This window comes from Alligator mississippiensis, chromosome 3, assembly GCF_030867095.1.
Source record: "Alligator mississippiensis isolate rAllMis1 chromosome 3, rAllMis1, whole genome shotgun sequence".
Classification (NCBI taxonomy): Eukaryota; Metazoa; Chordata; order Crocodylia; family Alligatoridae; genus Alligator; species Alligator mississippiensis.
The window spans coordinates 7,451,932-7,477,878 of NC_081826.1; the positions used below are offsets into that span (position 1 = coordinate 7,451,932).

Here is a 25,947-nt window from a genome sequence, read left to right on the forward strand (position 1 = left end):
CTAACATTGAAGAACACTGAATCTATCTTAAGTTAACCTTTTATTTTTGAAGTGTAATACTGTATATACAGATAGATGCATCTATATAGTGTTGTGGTCTTGGCCTTCATTTGGCAACTGGGGGGGGGGGGAGCACTTTTTAGAGGGGACCTAACTACAGGGTTGGTTAATTAGTGGAGGTTGCCCTGTCCTGCTTAGTAATTATAGATCACTTCCTACTTCCATTTTATTGTATTGATACTTCTTTTCTAGTTTATTTATGTGCATGGTTTTAGCATGAAAGTGGCTGATCAAGGGTCCAGTCCTGTTCCCATTAAAGTTTAGGGAAGTTTTTATCAGTTGCTCTTTTTTAAAATACAGCTAAATTTACCATGAAATAGTCTCTCCAAGTCTGATGGAAAATATCCAGTTTGAAGTCTTTTTTTGTTTGTTGCCTTTTTTTTTTTTTTTTAAACAGAAAACATTTGAATTCTACAGGCTAATGCAGGAGACCCCACATTTTAAAGTCATTCATTGTTCAGGTTTTCATTGTTCTTATCTCATCAGGGTAGTTATTGCTGCAAATCAAATGTCAGGATAGGTTGGTAAAATGCCAGAGGCATGAATTTAAAACAAAAATGGTTGGGGGAGCACATCTACAGACATGACCTGGGTCAGGCTTGATTTGCAGCTTAGTCAATTTTCGAATCTGCTGTCAGTTTTGTAAACAGGAGTCTGCTGGGTGAATTGAACAGAAGGGTGAGATTAGCATATTAATAAGGTGCTTGCTAATCGCCTTCCCTCCCTCCCCTCCTTCCTTGCCTCCTCCCTCCCTTCCTGAATGAATCTGGGAATACAGACACACACACAGGCACATTACGAGCTGGTTGCATTCTGTTCAGTGGCTCACCCTGGAAAAGGATGGTCTGTGCTTTAAATTGTCGAGGCATGAGAAGATTCTGTAATTGAAAGGCATTCTTCACGCTGCCGGAATATATTACTGAAGGAATACTACAGAATTGTGCTTGCACCTTTCCTGCAACTAGATGAAGAGACCAAATGTAGGGAAGGTTAGTAGTTCTTCTTGCTTGTGGATTGAATACGTTCAAGTGGCTGGCTTCCTAGCCCCCCTGCAGGAGCAAATACTATTGGAGCACTGAATTGGGACATTGTATGCTGAAGCCTGGCTTGATCTCTATACGATTGTGTGTATGTTGTTGTTGGAATTGGCAGGCCAACAGGCCCCGAAACAAGCAGGTGCTATCTATATGGAGAAAAGCGGCTGTAGTCCATTCCCAATATGCTGGGCTAAAGGTACACATAACTTAATTATGGCTTTTTTTCCCTGTCATGAATGTTTTACCACCTGTGGTAAATAGGATTGTTACTATCGTGAGAAAAAATTAACATGAAATGCAAAATAAAATGGATTGTGTTCCGGGTGCTGTAATACGAAACAATCAGCAAGATCGTCTTTCACCTGACAGCTGTAATGCTTTAAAAAAAATGCTTTGAAACGAACAAATGAACATTATAGGTCAGCTATCTTGGTTTTAGTTTCACAGGCTTTTAATTAAAAGCTGATTTCTTTGTTTTAATTTGAGGTATTTTAAAATTCCTTTGTGAATCTAATCCTGCTTTACACTTTCCCATGGGGAGAAGTTCTCAATTTTTTTTCTTTTTTTTTAAAGTGATTCATCTCAGTGGGGGAAAAAAAATCGGACAGGATAAAATAGTAAGATCTTTTTTTTCACAATACTTGAGAAGTTGATTTCGCATTTAATAGCTGTAATAAAATGAGACCTGTACTTTGTAACTAGCGTAATGTTAAGATCTGACTGGAAATTGAGATTGAGCACTAATGAAACATATACAAAAAACTTGTACAGTTTGTGCATTTCAGTTGAATTTCAAGGTATTAATTTTTCTGCTGTTGTAATCCAAAAGACATTTGTTTATGGCCTATGTGAGCTCAGTTAAGTTTCTGAAAGTATAGTGTACTAGTTAAATACACAACTGTTCACTAGCAAATACAGTCAACCAGGAGAGAATTGGGTTTTTGGGAAAAAGAGCAGACTAAAATATGTAACTTAGCTGACAGTAAATATAGACTTCTTGGAGTTTTAAATTTCATGTTATTTTCAGGTTCAGCTTCATTTAGTTTGTGCTTTTAAAAGAGTATGTGGCTATGAAGTATTGCAGTGGTGTTAATTTGGGTCACTGAAGTAGGGAGTTCAGAAACAGTGAACATAATGTATATTATTTTAATAAATGGTAATTTTGAAGTTCATAGGGAAAACCAAATAACATAAATTGGCTTGGATAATTTTTTATTAAGAATTCTTTTTAATTGGCTCCTTAAATATAAGGAATATATTTAGCGTCTGCCATGGGTTTTGCATGTGCTTGTCACCCTTCTCTGCCTCTCTTTTCCGTTCTTTAAAATGGGAATGGAGTTATTTTTGTTTCAGGGCTGTTGAGGCTGAATCAACTGAAGTTCCCCAGGTATCCAAACACTATAGCAATATGCATCAGAAAAAAAGCTTATATATGACAAACAACCTCTCCAAGAACCTGAGAGCCATGCCCCGACAATATCGGAGCTTTGCTAGAGGGTCATATTTAATAACAGCAGTGAGCATCATTTAACTGAAAATAAATCTGTGCTTTACAATTGTTGGAAAAATTGTTGGTGGGAGGAATTGCTAAGATGGCTTTTGCAGGGAAGGTGCTTTTTGCAGGGAATAACATTCAAGGTGTCTGTCTGTGATTAACAATGCTGTAGTGTATTTAGTCTGCTGATTTCTTTGCCAGTAAGGGTATGGCAGTACTGCCTCCATGCTTCACCCAGGAGTAAAACACATACTATCCATTCACTTGGGTTTCCGTATCCTCCAGATCTTGAAAACGAAGTGCAGACAGCTAAGAGAGATGCTGAGCATATGCCAATAAACCATGCTTAAAACAGCCAGCCTGGACACACGTACTACACTGCTTCTCTCTGAGGCCCATGGGAGCAAGTGGTTGGGGTTTGCTACATGGCCACCCTTCGAGCACAGCATGGAGGCAGTAGTGACCTGCCCAATTGGTGGCCCACAGGCTGTATGTGGTCCGTGAGGGGTTGTTGCAGACCCAGGCTCCCATGCTTGGCTGCTGCTACCGTCTCTTCCCCCCAATTGCTGGAGTCCTGGGGCTTCTCCTTCTTCTCTCTCCTTTGGCATTTCCTCTGTGCACCTGCTTCGGTGGTGGTGTGGTGCAATGCAGTACATGCAAAGAATTGAGGGCCAGTCTGGGTGAAGCAGGGTGACGCCCATGTGGGTGTGGGCATTTGTGGGTATTGGACAACCCTGCCCTAAAGTGTGCCAAACTGCATATAATGGCAAAAGAAAAGGACTCTTTTTCTTCTGTGTGCCTGTAAGTGAAGCTCATGGACACAAGAAAAGGCAAGAATGGAAGTAATAAACTGATGTAGTTGTTAGAAGTAGGAAACTGTTGCCATAGGACAATAATTTGGTGTAAGGGGAGTTTATCTCTTTTCCGCTTTACTGTAGGGAAACTCCAGCAAGATAACATAGTCTTGCAGCTTATGCTAGGATCAACTAGTTTTGTTCATTGAACTGCTAAAAATGAATGCAGAGCTGTCTCTTCTCACACCTTTTCTAGTGGCTGACCACACTGCTTGTATCTGAAAGGCCACCATAACACAATTTCTTTGAAAACTTGCTAATGTGGCAGTCTCTTTCCTGAAATGAATTACAAGCAAGCATGGAGAATGCTGTTTTGTGTAGACTTACTACAGTTTATAAAAGCACAAAGGACTTGGCGTGCACGTGGTACATATGAATCTATAGTAGTGCTAATTTTTAGAGTAAAGCGCACCTCACCCCCTCCACCCAAAAATGGGACACACAAAACTGCGCGTGCTTTTTTTTGCAGTTGGACAGCCATCCCTGAGTTGATGAATTCTTCACACACTGTTCATCAGCTTAACCTTAGGGAAGTGAAATGGCTCTGTCCTCATTTGATAAAGATTGCGCTGGGCCTACAGTCAGAGAAAGGTGATGTGTTAATGAAATAAACATTTCGATAGCTATCTCTCGTCTGGCCCATTGGCTAATCTATTGAATTGATTTTATAGCTGACTTTACAGTACCACTTAATCAGATATTTGGTAATATGCTGTAAGAAATACTTTTTTAATGCATTTCTCCCTGCAGGTCCCCAAGCCCCATCTGTTTAAAAGGCCCTGCAGATTTCAGTTTCAGTTCAATTGATAAAACTTTCAGAGCACCATGTCTGACAGGAACATGCCTTGGTTTCTTGAATATGCTTGCAAATATTTCACTAAATGTTTCACTAAATCCCAGTTGATAGGTAATGTGGTTGTTTCAAACAGCAGCTCTTTTCACTTCCTTATTTGTTTTCAGACCTAACAGTCTCCTACCTATTCATTGATAACAAGTGTTGACCTAATTGCAATTTGTTCTCTAGCTTTGACCACTCTCAGTCCTTGGCACTGTTCTGCACTTTGCGGAGCTGTTGCTTTTTCTCATAATCAGCTATGCAGCGCTTGCATTTTGCACAAACTATCCATGATCATAACTGGCCAACTGCTGCTTTTCTTAATGCCAGTGTAAATCAAACATTACTGCACTAAAGTAGATTGTGTTTTGCCTAGATTTGTTTTGACAGGTTCATAATGCATATGTTTAAGCAGTGTGACAATGTGCATTTGAGTTATTTCAAGGATTGATTTGCTTTTAGGGTTGTTGGTTTGCTTAAATCTGTTTCACTGATTTTACACTTGCAATTCTATTTCTGATCTCACAAACTAAGCAGGTTCAAGCTTTAATATTTGAATGGAAGATCATGAAACAGCGCTGAAAATCTGTCCCAGCATGGTATTAGGGCCTCAATTCTACTGCAGGTGCCATGTTCCTGGTTGGACTTTAACAGTAATCTAGAAGTGATAAAACTAATCGACAAATCAGTCACCAAGGCGTTTTTTATGATTATTACTAACCTTGCCACTGTTGTTGGAGGATAATTGTCTGGAGACTTTTGAAATACAAGTTAGTGTATCATGAAGCTGTTAACTAGGATGGCTTACCTTCGTTCCCCATTATTTTCCTCCTGGGCTTCAAATTATATTGTATTTTTAAGTTTTAAAAATAACTGTAGAAAATTAGATGCAATTTTAACAGCTTGGAGTGACTGTTTGCTTCTGGGAATAACATTTTAGAAAAATGACAGTTCATGGTCCTTGTTATCACAAACTCCTGTATTTCCAAAGTTTTGTGGTATTTAATTCTAAATCAAACATATAGTTTTACAAAAGAATTGTGTTTGCATCCCCTGTTCAATTAAGTGGAAACTATTTTACATATAATTAATATATATGGAGTATACAACACTTCTACAAAACACTTCCCGAATCATATTAATATTTTATTAACAGTGCATTGACACTACATTTTAGGCTTGAGTTAACCATCTCAGCTTATTTCAGAAAAAATACCTGCTAACATAAATTATTCTTATAAAGTTGTTAACATTAAAACACCCTTTTGATCTCCAAATAATCAAATTCTGAGACTTTCCAAAATGTTTTATTGGGGTTTTTTTAAGCCAGAAACCCTAATATAAGGAGAAATTTATATTTCCCCTTCACCCCTCTTTATTGCAATCTGTTACCATTTCTAGAGGTTTAAAGTAATCTCCAAATAATGTAGGAGTGTTGATTTTTCATGTTACACAGTTATTTTTCTTTGTAAAGTCCTTTGAATTGCTGTCAAATGCAGTTAGAGGTCACCTGGAAAATAGAAGCTGAGTGTCAGATGCATCAAGTAAAAGCTTAGAGCGCACTGTCTGTCCTGGTTCTCCTGTCTCTCCTATTTCAGTGCCCACTGGAAAATCCTAAATTAATCAGTACATGAGGAGGAAATGATTCATGGTCAGTTTTACAAAGCCTACCTTACTGGATCCATAAAAGATGCTGATGGCTCCTGTAAAATGACTCTAAGGAGAATCTTTGAACTAAGGCTTGTTCACTCTTTTAAATAGGTTAACTCTTCTATTTTTAAATGTACAGCATAAATTAGGAAGAGAGAACCAACATCTTCTATAAGTCCTATGACCTTAAATGTTATGCCACTTTAAACCTACTCTGCATTGAATTGACTTTTAGCTAGTCTGAGTAATGGTAGCACCTGATTAAACTAACTAATGCTGCTTCTGAATGAGATGGTAGCATCTGATTAGACTAACTAGCGCAGTTCTCATTTGTCAGGAGAGATGACTAGAAAATGATATGAAGTGCTTCTTACTCCATGTCTGGGTGCATAAGAAGAGAAATCTTTGTACAGTAATTCATGTGGTACCTGGCTGCTAGCTTACCATATCACTAAACTCCTTTGCAGGCTGGAATTGAATTTAAACTGCTTCAAAATTAGTGATTAATTTTTAAGGGGTGGGCTGGGCAGACACTGCAAGTTTACATCTTCGATAATCTAATCCAGGTTCGCTGTTGGAAATGTTTTGCAAGCAAGATAAACTGCAGTGTACAAAGGAAGTCACTTAGGGGGAAATGGTGCAAGGAGGAGTGTACTGGAACTGAAACACGTGTTTAAAAGAAGAAACAGCTGGAATTAAGATTTATTTTTTTTAGCAATTATGGTAAATCATGTGATAAATATTATATTCTGCATAGGAAACGTAGGAGGCATATATTGAAAATATTGCTGTATTTCCGTTAGTTTTGTTTGCCTGGAAAAATTGAATGAAGGGTAGAGGGTGAACTATTCCGTGAAAAGCAGAAATTCCTATTTTGAGCAATTGACGCACAGTGCCCATTACCTGTGCGTGTGCTTGTCACGCTGCCATGAAACAGGCTGCACCCACCACCTGCTTTTTAAAGTTTTGCTTCAGCTCCCTAAAAAGGAGTAGCATACAGACCTAAGAGTGTCACTGCGAATGTACCAAGCTCAGCTCTTGCTTTCTCTCTCCGGCCTTTTTATTACACACACAGTGTTGTACTGAGGCACCCATATTGCTTCATTTTCAGGATTTGGTTTGTGCAAAGGAGGAGTGAATGAATGGGTGAGGCATGCTGAATGTATGGGTTAAGGTATCGTGTTCTTGAGGCTTATTTGCCCAAAGAAGCATGAACAATTTCCTTGTTAATTTTATATCCAAGAAAAAGGAAGACACCCCCCCCCCCCGCCCGATTCACAGACTCTGTTAGTATTTACTTCCATATGGCTTGATTTTCCTCTCCCGTTTAGTCTGATATCAGTTGCAATGTTTAGAAACTAATGTCAATAATAATAATAATAGATGTTCTTCTGTTTAACCTCTTTTAATGAACAAGATCTATCAGGCAACTGGATATACAGCTCTTACCCATAGGATTAATGTGATCAAAATAAGTGTGTTGTGTGTGTTATGTTTATTAAAAGCATACTGCTCACCTAATTTCTTATACGTGCTGAAGTCTTGTTAAGGATGTTTACAACTTTCATCTGTCAGTGTCATGTAGAGAAATTTGAGGAGTTTAAGTAACCATTCCTTGTCAATTTTGGGTTTTCAAAAACTTTATTACTTTAACGTTTATAACCTCAATTGGATTCCTTTAAAATTATTTATTAAAAATGAAAGGCAGTTTTGCTCTGTAAAATGTTAGACACCATTGTAGAACTGGAACTTGTAGAATACAAGTTGCTGAGTTTTACAAGCTCTCATAGTAAACAGAAAGCCAAATATGGGGCATTAGAACATGTTTTTGCATTTGACAATTAGACTGCAGTTTTACTTTAATTATGACAGTGCGTGATAGTATGCTAATGAATGTATTATAATACGTTCATGAAATTTTCACATAGTGAGCCATGATTATAAGATCTGCTGAGACAAGGCCTCTAATTTTTGAGCAGATTATAAAGCATGGAAATTAGTGATGTTTTAAAGTCTTTGATAGATGTCTGACATTTAAGCTCATTTGCCATCTTTGCTGGATGAAGTGCCTGGTGTTAAATGCAGGTGTAGGTTCTTTCTTTTTACACATTTGAGTGGATTTAGTAAGCAAGTGAAATTATGATTTCAAGATGGAATTGCCCTCTTTCTGTATAGTTATAATGAAAGTAAATATGTAAAATTTAAACTAATTTTTCATCCTGTGTTAAGGGGCGTATGAAGAGGGTTTTCTCCCCCTGGCCCTTATAATTCAGATTCTTTTCCCCTGCAATGATTTCAGTAGCACGTAAAGCACATAAAGCTTTTAGCATTCCCTTTCAATTGGTCCCAAATTTTCATAAATGTCTGATGGTCTTTTTCCCCCTAGAAAGTTCCAAGAAAAAAAGCATTTTTCTCACAGATGAGGTGAGAAAATAATATTCTGTTGTGTAAAAATAAGATTGATGGAACATCTAAAATTTGTAGTTAGTTAGAAGCTAACAAAGGAAAGGATGGGAGTAGAACAAGGCAGAATGGGCACAGAGAGAGAGTAACAAATGCAGCTGTAGGATTTTGGACAAAGCGAAGGGGAAAACAGATTTTTATCTTGAAATTGTGCTCCTGGTCCAAAAGAAATGTAGTCTCTCTCTCTCTCTCTCAGGAAATTCTTGCTCATCAAAAACATTGCTCCCCCCACACACAGTTGACATTTCATCTCATGAGTATGCCCCAAGGATAGATGAGACATTCCTTTCAGAATCAGCAATGAGAGGTCACAGAGGGAATAAGCCGTAATGTGTCCCAAAGAAGTAATGTCTATTTCTGGTTTCTTATGCTGGAAAGGGTGCATCTCATAGGCATAAGTGATTTGAATGGTGGTCCTTCCTATCAGTGCTGATCTTTTGGGCCCTGTGAGGAACAATTACATATAATTGACTTTATTTAAAATAGGGCTAGGCTGCCAGTTGTATGGTACCGTGTAAACAGCCGTCCTTAGGGGTGTGCGGGGCCCAGTGCAGGGCCGGGGGTGGCGAGGGTGGAGTGGCAAGCAGCCACAGTGCAGAGCCGGCGGTGCACAGTGGTGGGGTCTTTACGGCACTGTCCATGGGGCCCAAGGCAGCTGTCCCGATTCACCCCCCGCTAGGGACAGACCTGCATGTAAATGAGTGGGGTGAGGCTTCTTCTTTATGCACTTAGCCCAGTTATTTTTATGCTGCTAATAGTACATCACACATGCCTAGGTTTGTTGAATTTTCTCCTTTAAAAAGTCAATCTAGGAAACAGCATCACTGTGGCAGGGAACTTTATTCCTTCTAAATATTTGAAGCATAGATTATGACCTATTATCATATTCTGATTTATTCTAGGGGAAGAACGAGGTTGAGGTTTTGGTTCAGAAGTCCCTTGAGACCTATGAAAACTTTTAGTAGTGCAAAAGCATTTGATTCGTCCCCTGAGTTTCTGTCCACTCTTTGGTTTTTTTGCTACAGTTGCAGTGAACAGGACTGGCGTAACCATACAGGCAGCACAGGAGGCTGTCTAGGGCAGCAAATTGTAGGAGGCAGCAGAAGCAGCAGTTTGGAGTGTCCTTTTTGCTACCCGCTCTGATTTGAAGTGATGTTTGCCTAGGGTGGCAAAAATCCTTGCACCAGCCCTGGCTTTGAATCACCTTATGCTAACTTATTTATTCTTGTAAGGAAGACTTATCTGTTGTATCCCTGACTTCTGTGCTGCTGTCTCTTTACCAGCTGATGAGTCTTGTATGCTGTTCTGATATTTGGTAAGAAGCTTACAAGAAGATATTTTTGAAAGCTTGCCACAGCTAAGCTTGATCTTTTGGGTCTTTGCTTCAATGCAAGAATTGTGCTGTTATATAGATTGAACAGAATGGACTATGAAACAATTAAATGCTGAGAAATGTTATCATTGAGATAAAAACGTAGCATTCTAGTGCAGGAGCCTGAGATCAGAGAGCCATTCCCTCTTTCAGTCCTACATACCATACACTCAAATGAAAGTATGATAGAAAGTAACCACAAAGATACTCCACCTTAAATGCAGCATTAAGTTAAATGTGGAACATCTTTGTGTCTGGTTTGCCATTTTATTTTATGCTGAATTTCTTGCATTTATGGTGTGTTGCTGTTTATCAAGTGTTCAGGATGTTAATCGCAATAAATTTAGCATCTACTAGGAGTCATGCTCACATACGCTGCTTATCTATGCGGCGAATCAGTAGCAAAAGCACATGAATGCAGAACTACTGGTGGTCACTAAAGTTGACCCAGTATAGTCTGGCTTACTGCAGTGTGCACTGACAGAGGTTAGCCCTAGATTACAGCCCTGTCTCTGCCTCTTACAACTTACTGTTGACACCTTAGACAAATCAAGGAAACTCTATGCCTTAGTTTCCCTCAGAGTAAAAGTGGACATAGCACCTCCTTAGCAGGGAGCATGAAGTACCTTACAAATGAAGTTCTCTGGGAGTTGACAAACATACACTTGGACCAGCTTCAAAAAGGTATGGGGAGAGGCTGCTCAGGAGCACATAGCAGGTCTAATGCTCTCTTGTGTGCCTGAGCTTGCAGCAATACAAGCGAGCTAAATCATCCCAACTTTGACCCTGGATGAAGTAAGGTTGACATTGGGTGGTTTCACTGCACTTGTGTCCCTCCCTACGTGCCCATGCAGATGTAATGGTTAGAGCATAAAATGTGCTGCAAGAACTAAGCAGCTTCCCCGCCTCTTTTGAAGTCACTGCATGTGTCTATTGGTCTGTACCCTCTGACTGCTCATAAGGATGTAGTTGTCTTTGGATAATCATAACTTCATTGGTAACTTGTCTACATTGATGTTTTTAACAGTCCTTGTAGGAAAATGTGCTTGGAAAGAGAATGGCATAATAATTTGCCACTCAAACCTTCAAAAAGAATTCACTCTTTGACAAAGAGTTGTCTGATTCAAGTTTACAGAATTTAAGCCTAAACACTTAAAGTTACAAGTGGAAAACTTAGAACCAAAATAGGGTTTAGAATAAGAAGTTACACAACCGTACTGAAAGCAGCTGTTGATGTTTCAACTGTAATAAATTATGTTTTACTAAATTATGACAAAATCCTTGCCAAATATTAAAACTGTTCTTTACTCACATAAAGATCCCTTCATTCATTAAAGAAATGCAGCAACCTTTAGAAGGGAAAGCAACAGTATTATGAGACTGCTGAAAAACATAGCATCACCATTTAAATTCCCTGGTAGCTTCAGCTGGACAGAACATAATTATTACAGATGGAATTTAAATATGCAACCTAACTCTTGTCAGAGCGCCATGGAATTTTTAAAGATCACAATAGGTCATTCTCTGTATTTTAAGTTTCACTGGAAATATGCTGGTGCTCTCTAAAACAAAGGATGAGTCAGTAGTAGAAATAAGACGAACCTACTGAATCATCAGCTCTACTTTATGAACCACCAGGGATTTTTTTTTTTCAGTCTCTCATCCAAATACTGAAAGTACTCAACTCTTGCTTTGCCCAGATCAAATGAAAACAATGTCAATGGGAGTATGAGTGAAGGCACATCCTTGTAAGTAAGAGTTGTCTGTTTGAGGAAAGGGAGGACAAATTCCTACAGCAGTAAAAGAAAACCAAAGAAATAATCCCCAATGTTATCCCTAGGAAGAACTTTTGGATCAGAATGCATTTTAAGATTTTAAAATCCACCTTTATAGACTAAGGTTCAGTTTATAGAGTACAAACTCACTTAGAAAACTTGCATTCTTAGTGTTGGTAAGATTATAATTTTTATAGATGGGATAAAAGCTCAGTCATACTAATACTTTCATTAGAATTAAGATCCAGATCTATTCAGAGTGTTATCCTTTTTAAAGGTCCTCTGGTGTGAATTCCTCCATGCCAAGATGTACTGGCACACTCCATCTTGCTGGCACATGGGTCTTTAAAGATGTGGGCTCCCCATGTGTAGCAGGTTGAAAAGGGGCCCATTGAAGCTCCAGGCAGCAGAGAACCCAGCATCAGGGGTAGGTCCTGATGCTGGGCTCCCCAGCATTGGCAGTCATGCCATTGGGACCCGAGAAATTTTACACTTTAAATTAACATCTGCCAGAAGTCTCTGTTAACTATCAAATGTGCCATTTTGAACACATTTTGCTTTATTGTGACTGTTACCTGCTATTTTCAGTTTCACTACTTCTGAACTTTATTTTCTGCTGCTTTGAGTCCAAGGTTTGAGCTAATTACTGTCATGTGCTCTAGTTAACAATTGCATAGTTGATTGAGCACGTTACTGTTCTTTATTCATACACGTAAAGGCACAGCTAATGTAAGCGTTTGGTCTGGTTTGCCATCCCAAGCTGCATCACCCTTTGCTTTTAGACTATTAGGTAATTCTATCCCTTAAGCCACTGTTTAGCTTTATTTAATACTCTTGTCTCTAGTAGCATGTTGTAGTATTCCCCCCATAAAATATAGATATAAGATGATTCCATTGTCACCACTGTTAAAATGTCTTAGTGAGAAAATGTCTTAGTAAGTGACAGCTAAGAGAGAGATCAGTATATCTTTTTGTTGCATTTCCAGTAGTTTAGTTTTTAATATGGAGAGGAGAGAATTTGTTGCAGGCTGGTCATGAATTTTTTTTTGTGTTCTGAATGTAGGTTGAACAGATTAAACTGAACACATTAGCTGAAGTGCTAAACCAGCTTTTGCAGTGGCCTCTTTTGCACATTGAAAGAGTGTTTTTATTCAGCAGGTTGAGTTCAATGACTCTTTCATTTGACGTTGAGAAATAAATTGGGAGTTGAAAAAACAGGAAAGCATGTTTTCCTTTTCCCCCTGTGATATGCAAGGTATTTAAACAACAAGTTCTAAAACCTTGAATGAAATTGTGACTAGATAGTTTTGGTACAATTTACTACCTATTAACAGTAGTTAGTGTGTTAAGTTAATTTAACTACAAAACAAGCTTTGATAAACTTTTTTCTTGTGTAACCAGCATATTTCTCTTAGTTTATTTAACCCATTTGCATATTGATGTGTCTCATATGAGTCAAATTTAAGAGACAGAAATATAAGATGTTTATTTTTCCTTTTTGACAGAAGCAAAGATTGTACCTAGAGAGGGGAGGAAACTCATTTTATCCTTCCCCACCCCAGAAGGGTGTAGTGGCAGGTGCATATCCCGCAGTGATGTTGGTGGAGTGGCTTAAGCATAACTCGGGTATCAGTGTTTCATTTAGAAGATTGCTTGTTTTACAGGTTGAGAGATCTAAGGAGTAAGCCAGACTCAGAAAATCATTTGGGATTTAAAATCCAACTTGAATTTGCATAGGCACACACACCCCTTCATTGTACTTCTAAATAAGTGTGTAGTCAACCAGTTGAATCCAATGATAGAATCAGAATCCAAATTGGATGTATATTTAAAAATGTTTAAATGCCCCACCTTGTCAGCTCTTCGAGGCAAAGGCTTCGAGGCAAAAACTTTTTTCTTATGGAAGTGGTCTATAATCAAAAAGTTTTAGTTCACTGAAGGTACATATCATATTTATGTGTCTAAAGTTGCTATATTGTTTCTGTTCTGTGAGCTCGGTTTGAAGGCCAAAAACCAAAACCAAGTCGGAAGATTCTTTCATCGTATAACTTTAATTTTCATTTTCTTATTAGTTTGATACTAGATAAGTTAACAAATCTGATGGAAGTAGACCATATTTTGAGGCATAAAAACAAAAGAAAAGGTTCAAACTTACTGCTACATTTCGTAACTCTGATTTCCTATTCACCCTTAATATGGCGTACAAGTTGAAGCTGTCGGTATGCTTCAGATTCACCTCTGTGAATCTGCAGTGAACATTTTACAGCTGTTTGGATCCTGGAGTGAAATACCCAATGACATTGTTTGACCCTTGACCAGGGAAAAGTTGCTAGTCATGCAATCCTTGGGAAGGAGTGTAAAGACTGCAAGGGTTCAGGCGTGTCCAAGTAATTTTTTTTTACTCTACAGTAGATCTGTGCTGTGTCTTTTAGACTCTTGGACTGAGAGATGCCTGACATTTGGTGTTGGGGAGGGGAGGGGAGGGGAGGGGAGGGGAGGGGCGGGGGGGAGTGGGAGGTGGTGCCTGGATACTATCATAGTGGGAGCCCAAGAAATAGTTATCATAAACTTGGACTTAGGCTATCAATACATTTTAGCCCAACTGGATTCTGAATTCACTTAAAGCAGGGATATCCAACCTTTTTGAATGTGGGGCCAGATCATGAACTTTTTATCACCCAGTGAGCTGGCAAGCCGTATTCAAACATCCTCTGTCCTGGGCCAGAGAGACCCTGCCTGTGTAGCCCTACTGCACCTGCCTGTTACTGCAAGGTTCGTGGTAGCTGCTGATGGGCAGGGGCAAGAGGGACCCATTCTGCATCCAGCCAGCTACTGCCCCAGAGACTGAAGTGGAGAAATAAATAGCTCCACATCTCCATCCCCTGAGCAGCACAGCACCACAAGCCGGCGCTGCCTGAGGGGGGCTGGAGCGAGGTGGCCGCTGCACTGCAGCCCCTCACCTGCCCACCCGCACAGCCCTGCTCACCATGGTGCCCATCTGCCTGTGCATGCAGCCCCAGTGGCCTCAGCGCTGCAAGCGCAGGGTCTGGCAGACACCGGCTCCTGCCCCCTCACCCCGCAGAGGTCACACCAGGACCCCATCTGCCGAGGTCTCCCTGTGCTGGCTTCCCATGTGCTGTTGGGGATGGGAGGAGGCCGCCCAGGTTGGCACCAACCAGCAAAAGCAGCGGCGGAGCCACGTGCCACTCAGGACTGACTGGTGCAGGCAGGGGGAAAATGTATCATGCCTCCATGTTTCACTGTCCCCCCACACACTTCCCTGGTTCCCCCTGCCCAACATTGGCTCCAGGTCCTGGCCTGCTGCCCCCCTGCCTCTCCCTGGCCATCCTGGTACCTGGAGGGCCCTGCTTCCAGGGGAAGTGCTGGCGGGCCCAAGCCTAGCTGCAGGAGAGGCTCCACACATCAGGCTTCTCAGGCTCCCAGGGACAGGTGCCTGCTGGGCCGTGCTGACCCCAGGCACCTGAGGCAGGCCCCTGGGGCTGGGCAGACCCTTCCCAGAGGCCCGCAGCAGACTGGAGGCTTCTGGGTGGGCTCGGAGGCAGCTCCATCGACTCCATGCGCTGCACTAACAGTTACCCCCGGGGGCAGGTGCGTGCTGGGCCCTGCCACCCCCAGGCGGCTCGGGCAGCCCCGCCAGGCCAGGTAGACCCCACCTGGAGGCTCTGGGGGGGAGCAGCAGCTGGCCGGAGGGTTGCAGGTGGACTCGGAGGCAGCTCCATCCACTCCATGCGCTGCGCTCAAAGGTACCTTTTGGAGCCCAGGGGCAGGCACCTGCTGAGCCCTGCTGCCCCCAGGAGCCTCGGGCAGTCCTGCCAGGCCAGGCAGATCCCACCCGGAGGCTCTGGGGGGGGAGCAGCAGGCCAGAGATTTGCCTGGTGGACTCGTAGCCAGCTCCATTGACTGACCGGTGCAAGCAGGGGGTCACTTTTCCTGGCCCGCGGGCCGCATGTTGGACAAGCCTTACTTAAAGCATTATGATAATCAGAAGGTTCCTTTAATATTAAGGTACGGAAAGTTATGCAGTGCTATGCAGTAAGTGCTGCAGAATGTTGTTCATGTGCTGCAGCTTGCTTTCTTTCCCCTGCTCCCTCCCCTTGCCACATAGCCTGCAATGACCCAGTGAAAATGGTTCCAGTTCTTCTGAGAATGGAGACCGAAATGTGGCCTTGTTCTCCTCCCTCTGTCTTGTTCTTTTTCCCATGATGGGAAACCTGTTTTTAAGACTAGGTTGTAGTTGTGAGTAAGCTGTTACCTTTCTGTCTCTTGCAAGGACAGCCAACCTACTGTAACATAATCAAGTTAGTCATAAAATTTGTCCTTTGTGTCCAGCTACACAGTGTGTTTTATTTGGCTGTCGGAGGGCTTAATGCAGGGTGCTAATTATTCTGGCCTTCTATATCCAGTAAGATGCTTCTTGTAGTACTCGCCTCTTAAGTACGTATGTTCCATTTAAATCTTTTCTGCTTTTCTGGCTCTGGGTGAGTGCATTCATCACTTTGCTAGATTGAGATTACACAGAGAATAAGAATGCGATGATATGTCTGGCATCTTAAACTGCTTTTGATACTGCTTAAGGTCATACTTTTGTAAATTAAGGTGTACATTTTATAGAGAAGTGGTTAAACAATTCGGTTCAATGATTGTTAAAACTGGAAAGTGGTCCATTTTAATGACTGTTGACTAAGGATTAAAGACACTATTTTATTACTGTAAACTATCAGATTTAGCTTTTTGTAAGAAAGGATGATACAAATAAGTAAATGTAATTAAGTAAGTTCAGTTTTAAATATGGGTCGTATTGCACCCAGAGAATTCTGTTATATCCTCCTGAATGCGAGTTTTCATCTGCATTGCACCCATCTTTTGTCAACTCTTCCTTTGCCTGGAAGAGTTGACCAACCACCTTTCCAGCAAGTGACCCCTATTTGATTGAACTATTTCTGCTGCTGCTTGCCCCACCAATAGGCCGTGGGGCATTACGTTTGTGTGTGTGTGTGTGTGATTCTCAAAAGCCTAAAATGCTCAGTAGAACGACTCATAAATTGAAGATGACACTGATGATGTGCTTTAGCATCTTCAGGTTATTAAATTAATTTGACAGGACAGATCAAAGCACAGAGTCTACAATACAACTTTCACCTGAAAATGAAGTAGAGGGTTTTTTCAGGGGGTTGGTTGTTTGTTTACCCAATATGTAACCTGATTTCCAAACCAAAAAGTGTACGCATAACCACAGACAGAACTTCTTACCCAGCGCTTTTCATGTTAAACCATACATGCTAGTCAGTGCAGAAACTCTTGTTTTTAATCCTGCTGTTAGTCTGGATACATAAAGCAGAAAGCAGTTCAGTTTAACAGTATGTATATGATGGTTAGGAACAAAGATTTTTTGCATAAAAAAGTAATAAAAAGATTAACTATGAAACGAGCATGAACGAATAATAAAAACCAAGGTGTTTTAGTTTTAGCATTGATTATATTCTGCCAAAATCTTCTAGTTTCCTGCATAACCTCTATGGAAGCCATGGACTCCTAATTCCTGCTCGATTCAATCAACTGATTATTAAAAGAAATTATCTGCTTGCTTGAATGAAAAAACAGGGGCTTAGTGGGGTGTTCTAGTGAGAAAAAAGATGTCATCTTCTCCTAGGGGTGTGACCCAGACAATGACAACTTTTTAAATATAAGTGAAGAAATCTTAGAATAAATACCAAGCGTAAAACTGGCTGATTCTTCCAAGACGGTCGTAAACAATGGTTAAACCAAATACAAAGGAAGAGATGAGGGAGACTCTGCTGTGATCCAAACAAAGTATCTGAATGCATCTATTGCTACTGTTTTTCCCAACAACACCCTTTTCATGTGTATCTTGGTATTGTTTCTTCTGCAAAATACACAAAAGAGACTTTGCAACTAAAGTACATGCAGTGAGTATGCTTTTCTCCCTGCCTAGAGCTATAAAAAGAGGAATTTATGCAAGAGGAGAGCAGTAGGGCAAGAGTTCAGTTGCCTTTATTAGCTGAACATCTTGTATAAAACTATATTTTCTCATCTGTTAATGAATCGGAGTTTGCAGTTCTAAAAAGCTGCTAAATGTATAGCCTCTATGTAAATGAAAGGCTGTGAAAGAGCTGTTTTCCCCCCTCCTTTGGAGATACAGCACACACAAAGGTCCAAATATCTACTCAAAATCTCTGTATTGTCTTATATTAGTATAGCACTTTTCAGTCTTTCAACTGAAAAAATTTAGTTCTTTCTGGAGCGTTAAATCTGTTGCTTATTTCCTCAGACAATTTATATAAATTTTTACGCAGTGTTGCAAGCTTAATATTTCATCTGTATGAATATTGTACTTTGCTAGATTTGCTTCATTGGCTCATGCGAATGTCCTGCAACTGCCCATATCTGATAAGATATGCATTATATTAGAATCTCTGCTGTGATGTTTGCAAAGCACATGAGAATGAATAGACAGTAAGTGCTTGCATTGTAATTTATTGAACTGGGTCTGTTTCAGTGATACATTTTCAACATGCTTCACATTTGCGCTCTCATCATATACTGAGACAGCTTTTGCTCCAAAGAGTTCCCTTTTCTTTATTATGTCTATGCAGTGCCTGCCTTGCTAAGACCGTGATTCTCAGTTGAGGCCTTTTGATGCTCTTAAAACAATGAATAAATACATCTGTTGTTAACTTCAGTGTAAAATTATAGGTGCTTACCATCCTCTACATTTGTTTTTCATAATTAAAAATCTGATTTGACCTAAGTAGTCTAAAACGGGGGTAGTTTGAGTAACACTTTTTCCAGGGCCTGAGATTCTTTAGGACATTTTTACCTTCTGCAGGCAGTAAGTGCGTCAATAGATAAACTTTACATTTGTTCCAGAAGCAGTGGTGCCTGAGATGGTCTTTAACTGATGTGGTTTCTGAGAGTATACTGATTACCATCTCTTTATTAGGAAGCCTTGTATGTGGATCATTTCTTTCCCTTAAACTGTAGTGTAAGTCCCGAATTGTTAGCCACATCACTAGGCACTGAGCAGCTGCCTAGCCTTGGAGGCACTTCAGTTTTCAACATAGAAATTACCCAAGCAACTAGCATCTACTTCTGTGAGTGCCTATCCTGTTCTTCTGACTTGATGGGATTGAGCAACGAAATCCCATCGGGATTCACAAACTAGACAAACCTGCGCCTACCTTGCCTCAGGGTCACATTCTGATAAACATCTTCTGAGGCTGCATGCAGGCTTTCACACAGCATATAGAGCCTGGGGGGCCATGAACTGGTGCAGGGATTACATCCCTTGTCCCAGTTTGTGGGTCCCAGGACTTCACAATCCTTTGCCCCCACCTCTCGACTGGGTTGCAGGGATGACATTTAAAGTCCAGGAGCTGGGAACCAGGCTTGGGGACAGCCTCCCGAGCCTGATTTCCAATCCACAGAAATCTGCTGCCTCTCCAAGACTGCAAGGAGCTTACCTAGATTCTAGCAGTGACAGTACAGCTGTCTCCCATCGCCTGCATGGCTCTGGTTCTGCTGGGAGGCACACAGAGGAGCAGGGAACAAGGCTGCATATTCAGAAGATTTATCACCTGCCCCCTCTGCACACCTCGTGGTGGAACTGGAAGCATGCACTCAGTGGGGCCTCTTCTCCCATGGCAGGAGCCTTCCCAGGGCTCTAGGATGGTTCCCTCCTTGCGAAAATGCCCTCCTTCTCCACCAATGAGCTGAATGACAGTGGAGCATCTCCCAGGGCTGGAGCCCGTCAGTTCCACACACGGCTCCCATTGCACTGCTCTGGATTGAGCTCCTCTTCTGTGGCAGGAACCCTTTTGGGGCTCTGTGGGGATTCCCTCCCTTGGAGAATGCTCCCCGCTTCCAACTGGTCATCTCCTTGATGGGGCAGGGGCCCCATAGGGAACAGCTTGTCTCTGGGTGAGCTTTCCTTGGAGGGAGGAAGGAAGAGCATAGGATTGTCAGATACTGAGTGTCCTCAGCACCCCAGTGAAGTGTACAGCTGTGCAACTTGGTGTGGGAGGGGAGAAATGTACCTGGTTTGACCAGGTAGAACCTTCTTGCAGAAACACTGTTTTTCTTCTGTAAAAAAGCCTTCTCCAAGAGTTCCTAGAGGACACTTCCACCTTCTCCAGGCTAGAAACTAGTTTGCGGTGGAGATCCTCTCCATACCTCCTTCTGAAAACATTTTTGGTGAGTGAGAGAGAGAGTGTGTAAAGGTAAACATGAATCTCTGCCCATCTACCTTGTGTGGTTGCTTAAGACAGGGCTGTCCCACTGGCTACCCATGGGCTGCATGTGGTACAAGAGGGATTAAATTGCAGCCCTCAGGCTTGCACCTGGCCACTACTCCCCCATTATTTCAGCTACAGCAGTAGATGGGCTCTTCAGGCTCCCCAACCCTTTGGCTTCTCCCCCCAGCCCTTGCCCTGGGGATGGGGTAGTGCAGCAGTGTGGCACTGGTGTCAGTGGCAGGGGTTGCCCACAGCCCGGAGTGGCTTGCAGCTGGTAAACTATGAGTGAGTCAGGACATGAGGTGTAGTGGGCAGGGGGAATGCCCTGTAACTCCAGGAGGTGTCCTACACATTGCGCAGTGGCGTGGGCACATGAGCACAGCAGCAGCAGGGAAGTGCCAGGTTGAGGGGTGGCGCGTGGGTGCACTCTAGAACGAGGAGTGGCACATGACCCCTGGGGCTGATGGCCCCTGCTGATGCAGCCCCTGGTAGCATGACTTGAGGGGCATGCAGGCCCCAGCTGCTTAGATGGACAGCCCTGGCTTAAGAGAAAAAAATGTGATCCCTGCTTGAATTTTTGTAAGGGCTTGGGACCCTGCCCTCAGGATCAGGATTCTGGGCTGAATGACGACAGGTGTAAATTGTACCTTCATGGATTAACGTTGTTAATTCAGTTTCTCAATTGGTTACTTGCTATCAGTGCTGTCAGTTGGTCTTGCTTTGGATGCTGAAGCTGGAATTCTTTGAGTTAGTCCATCCAAACTTTTTTTAGGGAGTATTACATTGCCTGATTGAAGATCCAATGAATTCTCATGTGCAAAGTCTCATAGTAATAAAGCGATGTTATTTTTCAAACAAGTAGTTGTTCAGTGTTTCCTTTAATCCTTTTTTTCTTTTCTGAGATATGCTATAAGCCATCTTAAACTGAAAGAGTGATAAAACAGTGCAAGGAAAATTGTCTGATAGGGGGAGATTGTGTACCTCGATCTCAAGACCATACTTCAAGAAACACCCTTGATACCAGTTTGGAAGTTGTCCACTGTTCATTGCAGTAATAGAGCCATGTGGTTGTTAAGAACAATAATATTTTGGAACCACTTAATGTTTTAATGAAAGAAGAATTGGGTGAATTCTCCCACCCTTTAGATGCTTATCAAAAATAGAATTTCCCCCCAAAGTTTCACTCAGATGTATTCATATAATCAGTATGCAAAGCTTTTTTTTCTTTTTATCCCTAGAAACTACCATAATTTCTCTCTCCAAATCAACAGCATTACCAGACACTTTTCAGTTAATGAATGGGAAGAATATGATGAATTTAAATTAAAGTTAACAAAGATCAGATCCTGTATGCCTTTTGGTTCTTTTCATCTCATTGTCTCAATTCCAGAGTCTTTCCAAAGCACTTGTTGAAGCCTGGAATTTCTGTGCTTCTATAAGCAGCAATGATTTTATAGCAAAAGTGTATAAAACCTCAGGCATAAGCCATTTTCCACAGATAACTGAAAACTAGCTAAACTGATCTTGCCAGGAGCAGTTAAAGATCATACCACAGTTGAACAGTAGGAGAAATTGCAGTTATTCAATGTGTCTCTTAACCTTCACTTGCAGAAATCTGTGGGGAAATATTTCCAAAGACTGTCAAGACATCTGCATAATTGGGGAGGGGATCTTATCTCTACCGGATTAGTGTTCACTCTGCCAGAACAGTTCCTACTTCTGAATGGAAGCGGGAGCTTGTTCGTGCACAAATGTACAAAGCAGGGACATCTTTTCACACATTTACCAGGTGCCATTAGAATTTTTGTTGCTTTTTGGTGGGGGGGTGTTAAAGGCAGGCATAGATAGACTTTGGTTAGCGAATACCTAGTGGTATTGTGTAGTTTGAGATCTTCTTAGTTTTACTTTTAATTTTATGCCTTTAGAAATAAATTATCGCTCTGTAGTACCCCTCAACATAAGGGAAAGTTTACAGAAATACATTTATTTAAAGCTGTGTAGCTATTGTTAGAGCTGCGCAACATGAATGTGCCTCCGTGATTTATACTAGAGTTTTGCTGTAGTGTAAACCAGAGTAACTCCACTGACTGAGATTGCCCTAGCCTTTAATTGTAGATGAGAGCAAAATTTAGCCTGCAGCTTGTAAGTACTGTGCAGTTTTATACCTGTTAAATGAAGGAAAAATTATAAGAATCCAGTAAGAAAGGAAATTGGGTAGCAAATATGATTTTTTTTTTTTTATAATTATTGTTTCTGACAATCTAAATTCATTGATTGAGACAGTCTGCTCTTTATAAACACCTGGAAGTCTGGACTTGAAGCTAAAAAGGATATCTCTACACAGCATAGTATATTTTAAATAGAAGTTGCTTAATGGCACTTTCCTTCATTAAAAACAGAATTTATTTTTTCGAAAGCTACAGCTATTGGGCCTGCTTGTGTCACAATGGACTGATATATTTAAGACCAGAAATTTGTCCAGGTTGTGAAGTGCAAGTCTCTTTCTAAGAAACAGGGATTGATTTTGGAGCAAAGGACGTGCACTATACAGTACTAAGCAGTTTATTCTGCTCTTGTCATGCAGACAAAATATTTGCATTCCTGTCATTAAAACTGGATTATGCATGTTCAGTAAATAGCATATGAAGAAGAAAGCTCCTCTGTTTCCCTATTTTCTATTTAGCTAGTGATCTATTTTAGCTTTTAAAAAAAGATTACAAAGTTTTAACAAGTTTTAATGAAAAAAAATATTTACATTTTTCTTGTATATTAAAATTGCTCTTTGATTGTTGGAATCTCTTATAAGCCACATTGTCTAAGGCTCTAAAGTTTGGTTGGTTTTTTTTTTTTCCCATTGCTTGTGGAAGTTTACATTTTCACAAACTCCCATACTTAAATAGCTCTCACCCCAAATATTTATTTCTGTACTTTGTAAAAGGAATTGAAAGGAAATTGGCTAGACAGGTATGACTAGGAATGAGTTATAACATGGTTTATGGCAGTGCTTTGTTTAGGTGAAGGCTTTTTAATTTATTACCACCTGCTGCGTCTGCAAATGGTTAGATAGTGGTATGCAAATTACATGTTTCGTCATTGTGACATGGCAAGACAATTTGTTATTGTTTCCATGGCGAGAATTAAGTGGGGAAAAATGGAGGGCTTAAAGTAGCAGTTTCAGGTTCTTGCACACATTTTTTTGTGTGCACCAGATGCATAAAATTCTATATTCCACCATGGCTTACTTTGTGGAAGACTATAATACAGGACTTCAGTTAAGGTTGTTTCTAGTAGTCACTGTCTAGATACAAATAAATAATGATAACTGTGTGCATCGTCATCTAGGCATCATGTCATTCTCATCTACAAATTATATGGATGTCTCATAAATGGTGATAGGGCTGTTATCAGGTTCACTCCATGAAACAAAAAATATTATTTTTTTTTGCATCTGGGAAACTGAGACAACAAGATGAATTGACTGGATCACAGCTACACAAGAAATCCATCATAGAGTTGGGAACTGAACCCATGACTTGAGAGTTTCAATTCTGTGTCTTTTACGCAGGACCAGCTGCTTTACACCTGATGTTGAATTGCTTTTCTGGAGGTGTTTATTAAAAGCACTCCTGTAGTGTTTTTAAAATCTGGTTAGTTAACAAGATGGTTAAGGCTTTTTTTCCCCTCCCTTTCAGGGTTTGCTTTATCTTTAGTTATTCAAGTGAAAGTACAATGGTCTGGCATTATCTCCGCTCCCATTGTTGTATTTTCAGCTCAGAAGTCTTAACCCTTTCCTGACGCTCTTCTTCCTTTTCTCACCATGAAGAAATCAGTTAAATCTTTAACAGAACATCTTAAGCCCTGTTTAATTAAACTTATATTAAAATGGGCAAGAGCAAATATAAAATGCTTTCACTGAATCTTAGCTTTCAATGCCCCTTTTCTTTATCCTCCCCCACAACCACATACAGAGGAGATGTACATTATGAGTCAAATGAGTGAAAGTTTCCCTAACTTAATCATGTGTTCCCTACTTGTCAGCGCTGTTCAGATTTAGAATTGTTCGAAAAAAATGCAGAAACAAGTATTTCTGGGAGAACCGCTCAGATGCACTTTACAGTGTTTCGGGGTGAACTGTTAGTATAACTTACCTGTGAACCTTATTTAAAGATTTATTCTAGGAGAACGGATATGGATGTCTAAACGGTTGCTCTTTGTCTCAGGATAGAATGGTTTATACTGGGACAATTATAACATGTTTGTAGCCTTATAGGAGCAGATCAGTAGTGGGACCTCCCTTGCATCAGTGTGCGCAACTGTGTATGAAAAGACAGAAGTGTGTTCCAGATTCATCACAAATCTCATTACATTGGATGCCTTTTTTTCTTTAAGCCATAAGCCCTCTTGCTGTGTGAGCCTTCATTTATTTAGCTGTAAATTTCTAGGTTGTGTGGAAAATGTGAACCCAGGAGGTTTTAAAAACAGAAGGCAAATAACCCTCCCACACACACACTTATTGCTTTATGATTTTTTTTAGGGCCTGAGTTATGATTTTGATTGCCTAGGTTTGGCAGTTGAATCTGCAGCCCCGAAGTAGCACCCACTTGTTTCCTGGCTCAATTTAAATTTATAACAGGCAGATAGAGGAGAAAGAAAAGGAAGGATGAAAGTGTTGCAGTGGAAGGAACAGAATTTACATATACTCGGTGTAATAAGCATCGTTATAAAAAGGATAGAGATCAACTATTCTGTGTCCACAGGAGGCTGGACAAGAAGTAACAGGCTTATATTGCAACAAAGCATATTTAAATTAGATATTAGGAAGAGCTCTCTAACTGGGAAGTTAAACACGGGAACATATTTCATAGAGAGCTTGTGCAGTGTTTGTTATGGGAAGGTTTGAAGTGCAAGTTAGACACACATCTATCTTATTTGATGTAGTTGAGCATGATCCAACTTTGAGTGGGGGGGATTGAATCCCTTCCAGTCATCTTTTGCTCCTCAGGTACTTGTTACAGTACTGCACAGTACAGTACCAGTATTTGTTACAGTATTTTCTCACATATACGCCCAAATATACCTGTTTGCCAGCTTTCGGGTATAAATACCCTTCATCAGGCTGCGGAATCATCTGCAGTTGGTATGGGCTAGTAAATTTTAGTAAATTATTAACATATTTAGAAACTATTATTAAATTAATAGTAAATAGTAAGATATTCATTCCATCCAAGAAGAGAACATGCCACGTGCAGTTGCTTCCGCAGCCTGATGAAGGGTATTTATACCCGAAAGCTTGCAAAGAAGAATTTTTCCAAGTATTTGAATTGGTCTAATAAAAGATACCGGATTTATCCAAATAGCCTTGTCTGCCATTGTCCTTAGACCAACACGGCTACAACTGATACCCAAATACACTTTCTTTTGGAAGGCAGAATGAAGGAAAAAAATAATTTCCTGGGTCGTAGCCAACTGTGTGACATGGAATAATAAGTCTACTTGGAAACATATCATTGGGGAAGTTTGGCATCCCAAGAGAAAGTCTTGGTGAGGTAGCAGGAAGTTTCAGCATCAAGGCTAAGCCCCAGACCATTGCAAGGGTAGTAGCAAGACTGCTGCTTCTTAACTATAAATACTTCTTTAATAAGTCCCAGTAAAATAAATTGACATTTTCATCCTCATCAAGAGCCTATAGACTGCATGTAGCAGCTCACTTCTGAGCCAGCTTAACAGCTGCTTCAGCCACTAGCTACTGCAGCAAGCTTAGTGGCTGTGAGAGGGTTAACACTGGGCTCCATCCGTTCTGCTTCGTTGGCCAGAGAAAAGTAGGAACCATTTTTGCAGCCATTGGAGCACAATATCTCTATGCTTATATTGCAGTGAAGAAAAATCCGCTTCCTTGCTTAAGACACTCATCCACATTTTGAAGGGGGTGAGATGTGGTATGCATTAAATATGGTATGTGATAATTGGCTAGTTTGAGATAAGAGTTGTTGCTTTAATTTGAAATATTGATCGTTCTTCCCGGTCAGTAGCTTAGCAGTCTATTTATTGTTTAAAAAGTGGCTATTTAAGAAGGTTTTTGAAGGGGCACATGGTAGTGATTCTTAAGTGGAAGAAGGCACAAAGACAAGGATGG

The 25,947-nt window shown here is 40.7% G+C and overlaps 1 protein-coding gene across 6 annotated transcripts in view; it reads left to right on the plus strand.

Moving 5' to 3' along the window:
* PTK2 (protein tyrosine kinase 2) overlaps positions 1-25,947 on the plus strand; it is a 336,960-nt gene that overhangs the window by 98,762 nt on the left and 212,251 nt on the right. The window contains exon 4 of one of the 6 annotated variants that reach the window (XM_059723705.1): positions 1,671-1,714. The exons of the other annotated variants lie outside the window; for them this stretch is intronic. The gene's annotated coding sequence lies outside the window, so the exon portion shown is untranslated. The remainder of the gene's footprint in view (positions 1-1,670; positions 1,715-25,947) is intronic. 6 annotated transcript variants of the gene reach the window in all.